This window comes from Brachyhypopomus gauderio, chromosome 12 (assembly GCF_052324685.1).
Source record: "Brachyhypopomus gauderio isolate BG-103 chromosome 12, BGAUD_0.2, whole genome shotgun sequence".
In the NCBI taxonomy this organism is placed as follows: domain Eukaryota; kingdom Metazoa; phylum Chordata; class Actinopteri; order Gymnotiformes; family Hypopomidae; genus Brachyhypopomus; species Brachyhypopomus gauderio.
Genome location: NC_135222.1, coordinates 22377275 through 22390416, shown reverse-complemented (window position 1 = coordinate 22390416; position 13142 = coordinate 22377275). Strand labels below are relative to the sequence as shown.

At 40.3% G+C, this 13142-nt stretch overlaps 1 long non-coding RNA gene across 1 annotated transcript in view; it reads right to left on the bottom strand.

The window, feature by feature from the left end:
- Positions 1-11994, bottom strand: part of LOC143528471 (uncharacterized) — a 46166-nt gene extending 34172 nt beyond the window's left edge. The window contains exon 1 of the long non-coding RNA XR_013134464.1: positions 11868-11994. This is a non-coding gene — a long non-coding RNA (uncharacterized LOC143528471). The remainder of the gene's footprint in view (positions 1-11867) is intronic.
- Positions 11995-13142: the final 1148 nt, after the last annotated feature.

Here is a 13142-nt window from a genome sequence, read left to right as displayed (position 1 = left end):
TCTGCACTGGTTTCCAAGTCAAAAGTTCAGGAGCAATTGTCTTGCAACTGTGACAGCCAGAGCAAATTATTAAGTTACAGCATGAAAGATTAATAGACATTTGAAATTGTTCTGTGTCTGTTTGGTTCTTTTTTAAAGCAATGTTTCCCAACCCATTTCTCAGGGACCTTCAGACAGGCCACATTTTTGTAATATCCCAGCTCCCAAAAACCTGAACCAAGTAGTCAGAAACACTGAATCCATGTCCAGTCATGCTGGCAGCTGGGGGAGAGCAAAAATGTGGCCCAGTGCTGGGGATCCCCGAGGACTGGGCTGGAAACCACTGGTATTGAGACATATTCAACACTCCTTTTATCAGTAGAGTGAAGGTGGTCAAAGGTCATACAAACTTGAGATTCTTGTCAGAATTATTAACATATCATTTAAACCCAAGGCAACTGAGAGGCATTTCAGTCCAAAAGGGAGGAATCTAAGAATCCTTTATCAAAAGAAGAGACACTGTGAAATCACCAATGCAGAATTAACTCTTACAGGGGCTACCTTTTCCCGTGTTGTGAACATTGCAAGTTTTATCTGGTGTTTTTCTGTTGCTTTAAAGTTATAATCTATTTAAACATTCAGTGACACATAAGTTACCTAAAGAAACTTCCCATCTTGGGGAGACTGATAAAGACTCTAAGATATTCAGAAAGTAGTAAAAACAGGCACTGAGACGATCAGGAAGGGATAGTCCACATCAGTGTTTATGGGATGATTAAATACTGTGAAATGTAGCAAATATAATTGCAGTAAAGTCTCATTCTGGGACAATCCAAAAGACAGCTGTTGGCAGTCATAGCTAGTTACTCTGGCTGTCACCTATAATAATAATAATAATAATAATAATAATAATAATAATAATAATAATAAATGAGGAAGAGAAGAAAAAGAAGAAATCAAATGTAATTAGGTATGTTTCGTGTTTGTTGTGTGGGGGTTTTACTGTGTTTTTCTCCTGCCAGGCCTTTTTCCCCTGCTAAAACTGAGTGGCTCCCTTCACCTGCTAACCAGCATTGTAGAGATTCAGGTGCATACAGAACAGTCAGAACTGCCACCCCACAGCGGCTGGATCAGGTGTGTGCCAGGTGGTGCGTGCCCAGCCGAGCTCCTCCCCATGAACTTCTCACCCCGTTATGAGTCCAGGGTGGGGTGGAGCGCCTGGCCTGGCCCTGGTCCAGCCCCCTTTCCTTCGCTTCTCCACTGCCTCCCCCTCCCTCCCCATCACTCACCACAACCTTCAGCACGCCAAGCATTCCTGCTGTTTCCCTGAGTGACAGGTTTTAATAACATGTAAAAATAATTCTCCATTATTAAGGGTCTACTAATGAATTTTTGGGTCCTTGTCAAGAGCAGGAGCTTAGGCCAAGCCAGCGGCTTCTTTGTCTTGGTCTCTTTTTTTTAAAACCCTTGTCAGGGAAGAGTAATGGCCTGGTGAATATTCACAAGTGCTCAAATACCTTCATTGTTAACAGAGCACTCTGTATCTTAACTGTAGCCGTTGGCTCAAGCAGTCTCGCCATAGCAGGTAGCACGTAAACAGAAGCCTTGAGCAGGTCCTGTTGTAGATCCCAGACTCGCATGTGGGAAACCACATGACTTTGGGCTGGCTGGACAACCCGCCCCGAAAACACGGAATAATAGCCACTCTTATTCGGAAATTCGGCATGTAATTTAACATTAACTTAGCTTTAGCTAACAATACGGGCATTACCGCCATGTCTAAGAATGTGTGCTGAGCTGTGATCCCCGCCAGTGATAAGGGCCCATCTGCTCAGATCCCCCATGAGGCTTTAAGTGGATCCAGACCCAGGCCGTCACTTGTCCTGTGCGCCATGAGGCCTGTGGTGGATTAGCCTAGCATCAGCCGGCAGAACTTATTATTGCAGCTTTCCAAGGCTGAGGACTGTCCCTTTCTTCTTCTCTCTAGTTTCCTGGCAGGATTAGAAGCAGTGCTTGTTTCTCTGTTAGCTATCAGCACATCTCTGCAGACTTGCAGAACTCATCAACATCTCTCTCTACCACATTTTCTCTCTCACCAGACCAGCGCCTCTCTGTGTGTTAATTGGTCTGATGTGCCAGTGAGAGGTGAGATTTGCATTTTTTTTTTTTCTGGTTTGGTGGATGAGGTTTTGTGAGTTTTTTTCATGGTAGAGTTTGTGGATCAAAGACTATAGGACAGGCGGTGGTCACCCACCAAAGGCTCAAAGGATATAGGACAGGCGGTGGGCTGTATTTCTGTAGAACCGTTTCAAAGCTCTTTCTCTTTTTCTTAATGAGCCAAACTGCAGCTTATCCTGCACATCAGGAGGAGATATTTATGTCAATTGCCACTCTATTTACCCTGAACATGAGTGCATGTACAGTGCCAGACAGTTTTGCCTTTTAAATCAACCACTCATTCATACAGATTCAAGTGTGCTATCAAATGGTGCTGAATAATGAAAACACAGTCCAAAACATCCAGGGGATCCAATACGTAAGAGCACAGGTGCCACAGATGATTATCCACAAACACACTGACCCCCCCCCCCCTTTTCCCTTTCACCTTCATGTTAGCATATCATCACAAATCATAAACATGACAGAACGCATCTACATGACAAGTCAGGGCCCTGAGTGTGCAATGCCAAAATAAGCTCATCTTGTGGCCAATCAAAAACCCTCAAAAACATGTAAACAGGAGGGTTGCTGACAAGGCATATTAGCAGTGACATGGTATGAGTGGCCAGCCAGAGGGCTTGTGACTCTGTGACCAAGCTCACAGATCTGAGCTCTTGCTGCTCCGCGGTGGCCTGGTCATCCGCCCAGCCCTGTCTGTCGGCCACTCAACCCACCAGCCTGACAGTCAGTTAAGCGACTCTAATTACCTTGGAGAATGGGCTAAAAGTTTACTTTTTTTTCCTACTTTCAGTGCGTGCGTCTGTGAAAGGTGTTTTTAGGGGGATGAGGGGATATGCAGGAACGACAAGGCGTTTTGAGACATGCATGTAGATGTGAGCATGCTTGGCTCTGGCACTTTCTGCTTCAGTCCAAGAAATCGGGTCTGTACCCAATTAGCCACAGTCTAATCATGTGCCTTCCAGCCTTGGCTCATGTTAGCGGGAGTGAGGAAGGAGAGAGGAAAAGAAACAGAAAAAAAAAAAAAAAAAAACTCAAACAGGAACCTGAGCCAGCGAATTGTTCTGTGAGGCGATCTGGCTGGGCAAGTTCAAATAGTCCTAATTGAATCTGCAATGAAAATGCTGGAGGTTCGTTTTGGGAGAGACCACCTTCATCACAGGCCGTGCTGCACCACTCTGACCTATCTCCACCTATAGCTGAAGCACTTGCATGAGGGCCCGATACAACGACTGCTGTCAAAACATGCTGACTGAAATGTGCAGGCCCCGTATCCTTGCACACACACTCGGCAATGCACAATTTCTTTTTCTAATTATCAGGTTTATGATGGCATTTATGCACTTGGCTCTGTTCTGCTGGGATCTTTCCAGATTTGCAGTTCATCATGAGGTCATCACTCACTATACTTCTTTCAACCACTCTCACTCTCTCTCTTTTCCCATCTTTTTTCTCTCAATCTTTTCTCTACATTCCTCGTAGAGACTGAATCAACAGAAATTGAACCTGAAAGCTCACGTTCTTGATGTCAGGTCACATACTGCCCCCTAATGGCCACCTGGATATCATTCATCCACCCTGTTCTAAACACGCAGGAAGAATGCAATGTTGCGCAGTTTATTAAGATTAAAGTTCTGGTCATGGCCTGTTTGTACAACTTGCACTTCATTATGATATATGTTTGTCATCATTATCTATTGACTAAAACAGCAACAAATCAGGATCTTGGCACTGGAGTGTTTGGCACAAACCTTTGGCAAATCCAGAGGGAATATCTGGGCAGGGTAATTCAGTAAAGGTTTAAGAGCAAACTGTTCTATACTCATGCACTTTTGATGAGTCAAAGACAGTCAAAGGCAAGCCCCATTCATTTATTTGAATGCTAGCATGCCAGCACTGTGGCACCATCACTATAAATATATCAAAAATAATCTTGTCGGGATGGCTATTGGCAGAACAGTGTGTTCCAGTATGGTGCAATTATGGCAAAATCTGTGTTCTCCTGGAGCAAGAATGTTAAAAGCACCTGAACTGAAACTAATAATACAAAGTGAGTGGACAGAGTATGTGGTCATTCTCACAACACGTCCAGCTCAGAGTTCAGCTCAGAGTTCAGCTCAGAGTTCAGCTCAGCAACATACCACTGCATGGGAAAATTACAGCACGAACCCTTCAAGAGATTATCTTATAAATATATTTTATTTTTATTAATAAATATGGAGATTTTACATTGTATTCTCATAGGCTGCGTTGTTGACTGTGTTTAATTAGACTGTAAGACCGTTATAAGAGATGATGTCGCTATGTTTGTGATTCGGTTTTTAGTGTGGCTTATGCACATGAAAAACTGAACATGTCTGACATCCACACATACTGTTCGCTGATGGTGGTGGTGGAGTGCAGCCCAAAAGCATGAACCCCTACCACTTACAATCCTCTTCACACCCGCCTGTCAGGCTGAATAAAGAGTTGGCCAGAAACCCATATTTAACATTTTGATTTCATGTAGTTTTTATGTATTTTCTCCTTTTAGGTAATATCTAGTGGATTAATATTATTTGAAATGAATTTGTGACAAATGTAATAAATTAATATTGTATGCTATGTTTCTTATATCCTTCTATAATAAATACTTCTCTTGTGGATTCTTTTTTAGGTTGAAGTTTAATGGGAAGTGAGTGTATAGATATTTTAGGTTTTTGTGTATTTTCTATAGCTTATATTTTTTCAGGACAGACTTTGAAGCAGGCTAAATGTGTACAGATACATTTAAAATAGCACTAATAATAATAATAGCACTAATATTAATAATAATAATAATAATAGTCATTCAGTTCTATAAGTAACTATTATTAAAAATTATACTATTAGTGCAGCAGTTAATTATGAGAGTAAACACTACTAGAGAGAGCACTCCTGAATCACACTCCTTCTCAAAGGGACTTTGTGCACTCTGTACACATCAGCCAACTCTGAACCTTCTCAGAACAGAGAGAGGAGTGCTCCTCCAGATATTCACTCCTATTTGGATTTGGATTAAATGTTTATATAAGCAGAATGTCTTGAAGAGAAATACTTATGAATTATATTTTAATTATTATTATTAATAATAATAAGGCTTATTGCTTACAGCTTATTTTCTAACTATTTATCTACTTCGTTCCTCGGGTTATAATCCAGTGTAGGACATGCACTCTTGTGAATCCTTGTTGTGAACCATAGTTCATGTGTATTTGATCTGAACATCTTGTTCATCATGGTGGTTAAGATTGACAACAAAATAAAGCTTCTTTAATTCGACTAAATAAACTTACCAAGCAAAAATTTAAGAAAGAAAATATACAACACTTATAAACCAAATACAGCACCTTAAAACAAAATACAACACCTATCAATTAACAGTCTGGGTATACATTTTTTCTACACCACTGTACTGTAATTAATCAAGATAGAGAATTTATTTGATATGTGACAAATATGTAATTTGTTAACTTGGAAGTTGTGGGTTATAGATTATTATCCAAGCTCAGACATTCCTTAGGTATTCAGTTGACTACCTTTTAGAGGACTGACATGTATCATAGCAAATACAAAAATAAAATAAATTATACCAATATGTGGCAAACTCTCTCATAGCATACATGGTTCATGGTTCAGCAAAAATACTACACAAAAAAGGACATACATTTCAATTCATTCTTTACAAATGGTACTTTTTGTAAATTTTTGAAAATGCTATTTTTGTTCAAGTCTAAATATAATTATTAACTAATCTTGTGTAATAAATGTGAGCTTATGTGGTTTATTTGTAAACTGCAGCGAAATTTGATTTATTTGCAAACTGTGTGTATTGTGCATGTGTATTTTCTGTGTGGGTTTGTTGCATGTGTGTGTTTTCTGTGTAAGTTTGTTGCGTGTGTGTTTTCCATGTGAGTTTGTTGTGTGTGTGTAGTATTCTCAGGCTCTGGACTGACCTCTGTCTCACCTCTCACGGTGGCTGCCTGCTGTCATTCTATCCATGCAATACACTCCACACATGTGTACAGAGGAACTGGCTCTAGGTCTCTAGCTTTCTCCTGCCTGCTCTCTCTTACACACACACACACCACAGCTTGCCTGTATTACTCATGCTTGGTGGAGCTGGGTAATGGTCATGCCTGTTTGTCAGTATTTGTCATTGTTTCCCACACGCTGAGATACACAAACGTCCTGCGGGCAGGACGTGGCTCAGGGCAAGTGAGCACGCTCAATAAAGCACAAACACAGGAAGAAAGGTACACTGCTATTTTCAAATGTGGGCCAGCCAGCCATTTACGGTGAGAGGCAGGAGTTTGTGCTTGAGCGGACTGCTCCAATTACGCCTGCCTCCCGGTTTACTCCACAATGAATCTGTAGATGGGATCATTTTTAAATAGTGCTTTGAAGACTCTGTTCCCTGTGTGTGTGCGCGCATGTGTGTGTGTGTGTGTGTGGGGGGGGGGGGGGGGGGGGGGGGGGTCCTGTTAGCCTGCAGTACAGTACGGCCCTACAGCGATTGCAAGGGTCTTACTACGGTGGCCTCTCGGACCTGAGTCTAGGCCCCGACACAAAACCATTCAAACTATTTATGCCCAACTCACCCACACGAGGAGAGAGGAGTTACTAATCACACTCCTACTGAGCAAACCTCTTAGAATGTCTTAAAATATGACTCTATTGTATGGGCATAATTATAATCATAAGGCATTTGAAATTTTTTCTGCATTTATTTTAATGTACTATTAAATAAAATAATCCCTTTTTTTATGTACAGTCGGATTACTTAGTTTTACTAACTCAAATACAATTTAGATTAGCTAGAAGATTTCCTAAAACATGACATTTATTTCAGTGAAAATTTATTATTTCTACAGTCATATAATTAGATCCAAATCAGTATATTATCAGTATATCTTATTTTCACCTTTATATATTTCCTATATAGCTTCCTCTGCAATCATAATTGTGTTTCCTAATTTAGTGTGCTATAATAATGTCATACAATGAGCCAGAGAAAACAAGGATCTTAATTAAACTCATTTCTGCATTTTTTCTTTTAATAATAATAATAATCTTTTTTTTACTGACATCTTTCAGAAACACAAAGGAAGTGCAGAGCTGCTGTGATCTGGATGTGGTCATACAGGAGATATAAAATCACAGTTCAGTATGTCATAACGACACCACTGGAGGCCAGACTGCTTTCACATTGCTCACGGATTGCTTAATATAAGTTGAGAGTGATAGCTCCTTAGAGGGTTAGGGTTAGAGAGAGAGAGAGAGAGAGAGAGAGAGAGAGAGAGAGAGAGAGAGAGGAGGGGAGAGAGTGGATAAATAACTGGCACTGGGTTCAAATCTAAGCAGAGCATGAAGTTGAGTTTCTGCACTGCTGTAGTAAGTTACTGTAGTTAGCTGTAATTTTCTGCTCTAGTTATCTATGCAGCTTCTGTAGCTACCAGCTCTAAGTAGGTAGCTCCTGTAGTTAGATGGTTTAGATATATGTTGCAGTTAACTAGGCAACTGCTTTAATTATTTAGTTATGCTTTAGCTGTTGATGTATATGCTTTTATAGTTGATGTATATATTTGTTGTACCTGATATAGTTAGCTAGGTTGATACTGTAGTTATAGTGCACGGGTGGGTTTCCCGAAACGTTCGTAGCGCTAAGTACTTCGTAACCTCGTATGAAACGTACGAGGTTAAGAACTACTTAGCGCTACAAACGTTTCGGGAAACCCACCCCAGAAGTACAAATCATTTCAAAAGTTTGGTTAAACATGGCAGCAAACATATGGGTTAATAACTACAGTGAGCTGCTGTATTTATTAGTCCTAGATATCTAAGTAGTTGTAATTACTGCTATAGTTAGAGCACATGTCCTGTCAGTGAATAGGAACAAAAAAAGAGGTTAGCCTTGATATTTGAAACCTTCTGCATATCATTCTAACCCTTCCTGAAAGAATGAAGAGCAAATGCTCCCATCATCCACCAGCACAGAGAGCAACACCACTACAGCCAGAACTGGTCACTGAGAGTCTACAAAGTCTACAGTTGCCCTTAAGTTACCCTGGGGTAAACAAAGCTAAGTGTGGGTGAGAAAGAGGTTGACTCTTCTTCTGCTAGAGCTGCTGGAGTCTCTCATCCATCCCTCATCCATCATACTCTGCATCGGAGATCCTGCCTGCCTCAGATACACAGGGCTCCAGTACACATGACCCTGACTAGCAGCTGTGATAGGTCCTGATACAATACTAAGAATGCAGGCAGTTTAGATGTCAGTTTAGATCATCTTGTAGCCATACTTCATATTTCGCAAATAAGAACAACATTCTGTACACTGAAAAAAATAAAGCATTGGCTCAATGTAATTAAATTGAATTAATCAATCACATTTTTTTTTCATTGAATCAATTAAAAAAACTAAATTAATTTAGTCATGAATTAAGTTTTTTGGATTGAGTCAATGAAAAAAAATTCGTGTGATTATTTCAATTTTATTACATTGAGCCAATGCTTTATTCAGTGTATAGATTCCATAAATGCTTCCAATTACATGGTATGTCTCATAAAGACACTGTGTTTTAGAATATCTTTAGATTTGTATTTAGAAATATTTGTCTGCATTTAATGGAAGTAAACATTAACAGGCCAGTACCTATCAAAAACAATCTAATGGCTTTCAAGTTCTTTAAATATGACATGAAGTGGTATTCCAAACTCTTCTACTGTCCAAACAATATGTTGTTTTGCATTTAATAAAAATCAAATATTAATTTTAAATAGCTTAAAAGCCATCACTGTAGTTCAGTAACTGTGAACAGTAACAGTAAATGTATATATGTAAAATATATACATTACAAAAAATGTAAAATATATAGTATTACTAATGTAAAATTCATATATTATTGCTTATGTAAAATACAAATATTATTGATCATATAAAATAGTGGTGCAAAATCTCTAGTGGTGCATTTCTGTTAATAAAGTCTGGATCTCATATTCAGCACAGTCTTTGATTCTGAGGTAAAGTCTAGGGTGGATGAGAGGACAGTAAAGGGTACTTTGAACACAATACAATCAAGAGCAAGTCATGATAAGTTCACTTAGAAATTTAAAGTCATTAAAAATTATTAAAAATCTTATACACATTATATACATTTTCTAATCATTTGCCAGATTACACTCATTTTAAGTTTCTAAAACAAACCCATGCTTATTTTTGCCAGATGCAAATATACATGCCAACCACGGATTACTTGAACCAAGACAGTTGGTTAGAACTGCAACACCATTACCTCATTCAAATGAAGCACTGATCACATGCTTCTGAACGTTGTTTTTTCCACTAAGTCTCCACTCACCACGTCATTGTGGAAAGGAATGCAAGCTAGGGAACCAACTGACCCCAATGGCAAAAGACCGCAGAACAACAGATTAAAGAGATGGGGTATAATTGGGGCTCCGGTTTTTAGTCAGAATTGTGAATAGAGGGGGTTAACACAGGGGTCAGTACACACACAGCTTTAACACCTGCTTGGCTCTGCTACACTGGACCAGGGTCATTAATGAATTGACATTCTTGCTGTTCAGGGAGCAGCCAGAGTGTAGCTGGCACCATGTAGCAGAGTGTTGCATGTGAAGGTGTTCAGATCCTGCTGCATTTTGATCGAGACTGAATCTCAAACTGAAAAGCTGAGGGCCCCTTTATCATTTGCGAATGAGGACGGGGTTCAACGAGATCAGTGGTTCAGTGTTGCAGGACTGCTGCTCAGCGAACAAACAAGTTTCAGCAAGAGGGCCAGGGACTAATCAGAGCTGCTCACCTAACTGTATTTAATAAGTGATTGAACAAAACAGAACCGTCTGATCACATCAAACTGCTACTGCCTATACCAAAGTTTCTCAGGTCAGTGGTTTGTAATGAGAGTCCTCCCCATGCCAAGCGCACACACACACACACACACACACACACACACACACACACACACAAACACACACACACACCCTGTGTGTTTCTCCTTCATCCCTTTTTCTCTGTCTTCCTCCCTGTCTCTAACTGTCTCGGTATCTCTGTGTAAATCTGTTCGTTCACAGATAATACCTGGCCAACTGTTATATTCGATTGCAGCTTTGCAGCTTTTCCATTAAGTCAAGAGGTCATCTAATCAAACAGCAGTATGGAGTGAGATTTCTATCTATGGCCAAAACAGGATTATGTCTCGATATGATAAAACGTAATTGCACAGCTTTGGAGAGAGACGATTGTGGCTGGAAATCAGGAAGAAAATTGAGCACGGGTAGATTAAGACTTAGATTTACTAGCATAGCTGAGGCTGAAGTTATAATGTCAAAAGCTGGGTAATTACTTGGTCAAAGAAAAAGGCTGCAGAGGGAGAAAGGGGAGGCGGTAAAGCAGCTAGATCCAGCCCTGAGTTCAGGAACACACTGCAGACACGTTTAACCACACAAATACAAACCAGTAGGTGCAATGTGGTTATTGCATACTTTACAACATTCCAACACTTTGAGTTCACTATTATATTAATAGGCTAGTAGAAGATAATTACTACAACATTACTATAGTAGTATCAAACACTGGTCTATCAGACTCAAAAACACACAATTACGATAAAAAACGTTTGAAAATTAATGACCTTTTATGGCCACTAAAACGAGCACACAAGAGAAAGTCTAGCATTCACTCATGTGTTCCAACATCTCCCCGAGAGTCTGACACTCTCTCTCTCTCCCTTCTCTTTTCTTTCCCTCTCTCCATCTTTGTCTCCTCTCTCTGTTTCACTCTCTCCCCAGACCCCTCCCTTCCTGACTGTGTTATTCTCGGTTCAGTGGTAGGGCAGTGGGTCATGGCTTCCGCTTGATTTTCACACTGTTCCTCCACAGAAATCCATATCAACTTAATCCGGGTTAACAATCTCTGGGTCTCGCTGGGCGGGCTCCTGTCAGCTTTGGTGCAGGCGTCTCGTTAGTGCAGGCCTCACGGACGGGACGCTAATCCCCACACCCACTGGGGGAACAGGGCACGGGGTGCACATGGGCAAGTAGTAACCATCACAGCAAAGCTGCACCAAGGGGTAAACTATCACCCCAACCTTCACAGAGGCCTCATTGGGATTTTAAAAAACAAAGGTGACATATCTGTGCCTTTTATGGTGGTTTGCTCTAATTCTTCAAGGTCAGTCTATGATACGCTTTGGCAGCTGCAACTTTATATACATGCCAAAATAACTGGGCTTATTGGGCTAGGGTGGGGGGGGGGGGGGGGGGGGGGTTAGTCCAGCAACCTGCCAAAGGTAAGCAGGAACATGAGGTTATTCTAGGGAAACTCCTCACTTTCCAAAGGACACAGCTGTGTGCCATTTTTAACAGAGCTCTCACCCATCTGTAAACCATCGTGCTTTGGATTCTGGGCTGATATTTTCCTCATTAACGAGTACATTCTTTACTTTGGTCAGCACTCAAATAAGAATAGTGAGTAAATTAATGTTTCACCTCCTCCACTTTCAATGTCAAGATACTCATTTGTCTTCAGACCTGGATGCTATATAAGTTGAACAAATGCCAGGCACCTCACCACGGCCCAAACAGCTACACTTGCTCAAACAAAACCTGAAACACAACCTTCCCACATCAAAGTTGTGCATGTAAAATGTCTCTTGACATTCTCTGCTTACCTTCTCCCACTTCCTTTATTCGTACACTTGCTTCCTGACGTCTGGTGGGAGCACACACAGCCATTAGCACATGCATTGCTTTTAAAAGGGCGCCCTCGTCTACACAAAGCCTTACACTAAATCTCACACCTCCGGCTCAGAAGAAGGATGCGTGTGGTGTGTGTATTATTAAACACACACATGAGTGTTTCTGATGCACTGACACTATCCACTTCACAACTTTCAAGTGCCTGACCATTTATATTTGACCTGAAGCTCAGGGGATTTGCCATGAGATTACCATGACTACCTCATACCAGTGTACTATCTACATAATTCATAAAGCACAACCTTAAGTGCTCAGATGGGTGCAGTGTGATCTTGAGTAGATTTTGCTTTGAGAGGGAAAAAAATGTAGGAGCAACTGCATTATTAAAAGGCTTGTGCATGACACATGACGGATCTCTGTTGAATAAAAGTTACACAAAAACATGATGTCTTCTGACAATGCTTTGATGAGTATGGACGCATACAGAAAGTCTCCATGCCCATCGATAGGCAGCTTACAGATGAAGGGGAGGAAAATGGAGGAGACCTGCTGTGTCTCAGTGTCACCATGGCAAAACACAACCACCCACCTCTGGCATACAAACAGCAGCAGCACGGAATCATCCTCAAAGGATCTATGGCCCACCTTCCTATGGGATCAGACATGGGTCACGGCTTGGATAAGCAATGTATCATTATTATTATTATTATTATTATTATTATTATTATTAATAATAATAATAATAATAACAATAATAATAATGAGGGTACAGTTAACCTTCATTCAGTTGTACATTTGTCCTCATCTGTAACTGAAAACATGGTTCTTTTTAGAGCTGAGGTGCCCAAAATACCTTCATAGGCACAGTTTTACTTTTTTGTCACTTGCTCAACTCAACTCAACTCAATTTTATTTATAGAGCACTTTAAGAACGGCAGCCAACACAAAGTGCTGTACATAAGATTTGAACATTTAGACATAAAACAACTAATAGCATAAAAATGGATAAAACAATATTAACTAAAACTGTAAAAGGAATCAATAGAACAAATCAAACAATAAAACTAAAACAGTAAAAACTAAAAACACATACAAAGTCTCATGGTGTGTTAAAAGCCAATGAATAAAAGTGGGTTTTAAAACTTGGTTTTAAAAATGGACAGTGAAGGGGCTTGTATAACATGCAGTGGTAGGTTGTTTCATAATCTAGGCGATGGAAAAAGCTCTACCCACTCTGAACTTATACT